Source organism: Mastacembelus armatus, chromosome 12 (genome assembly GCF_900324485.2).
Source record: "Mastacembelus armatus chromosome 12, fMasArm1.2, whole genome shotgun sequence".
Lineage (NCBI taxonomy): Eukaryota > Metazoa > Chordata > Actinopteri > Synbranchiformes > Mastacembelidae > Mastacembelus > Mastacembelus armatus.
In genome coordinates, this window is record NC_046644.1 from 2,451,991 (window position 1) to 2,452,497 (window position 507).

The following is a 507-nucleotide window of genomic DNA, read 5'->3' on the forward strand; positions in this document are numbered from 1 at the left end:
TGTCATACATGTTGCTATAGTTAATACCCTACAAGTTATGAATCACATCAGTTAATCTTTGTTTCAGTTACTTTGCCTTGATCAGCTAAGATCTTGTGATTAAAAACACTAATTAGCTTCCAGGACTTCAGGCATTCTGTATCTGTGTCTGTACACCCTTCACATTATGGGAAAATCAAAATTGTCTTTGTCATACAGAATTAATTCATACAACTTGCTCCATGCATGGATTATATAGGTGGCTGGTATAATTCTGTTTCGAGAACTCTTAGTTTGTGAGGTAATACATGCATTTTAAAGTGGCCATTTTTTTCTGATCCCACTAGTGCTACAAAATGAATGAAGTGACTGTAATCATGGACACGTTTTAGATAAGAAGCACAGAAGACATCAGAACAGCAAACATTCTTAACAGAGACTAGAGCTTATCTTCTTTATTTGTTTCTTTTTATAGTTTTCATTATGATGAGACTACAGTGTCATTTCACTGTGATTTTTTTTTTTTTT